Here is a 262-nt window from a genome sequence, read left to right as displayed (position 1 = left end):
ACCAGGGTGGGAAAGGCCCCGTTGAATTGAGGCGGAGGAGAACCGAACTGGATTCTGTGGCCTCTCACTACAGTGTGCAGGACCCACTGAGACACGTTTGGCAGTAGTTTTCACGCTGCCAAATAGTCTACTAAGGGAATCAGTCTCTCGAGACTGACCTCTGCTGTAACCAGAGTGCTAGTTCGGTGCCCTGAAGCGGCGGACCGGCAGGGGACCACCATACTAGCTGCTCTAGAGACCTCCGAGGAGGTCGCGAGCCTCT

This window comes from Sinocyclocheilus rhinocerous, unplaced genomic scaffold (assembly GCF_001515625.1).
Source record: "Sinocyclocheilus rhinocerous isolate Xijiao unplaced genomic scaffold, SAMN03320098_v1.1 scaffold1785, whole genome shotgun sequence".
Taxonomy (NCBI): Eukaryota; Metazoa; Chordata; class Actinopteri; order Cypriniformes; family Cyprinidae; genus Sinocyclocheilus; species Sinocyclocheilus rhinocerous.
This window is presented reverse-complemented; position numbering follows the sequence as displayed.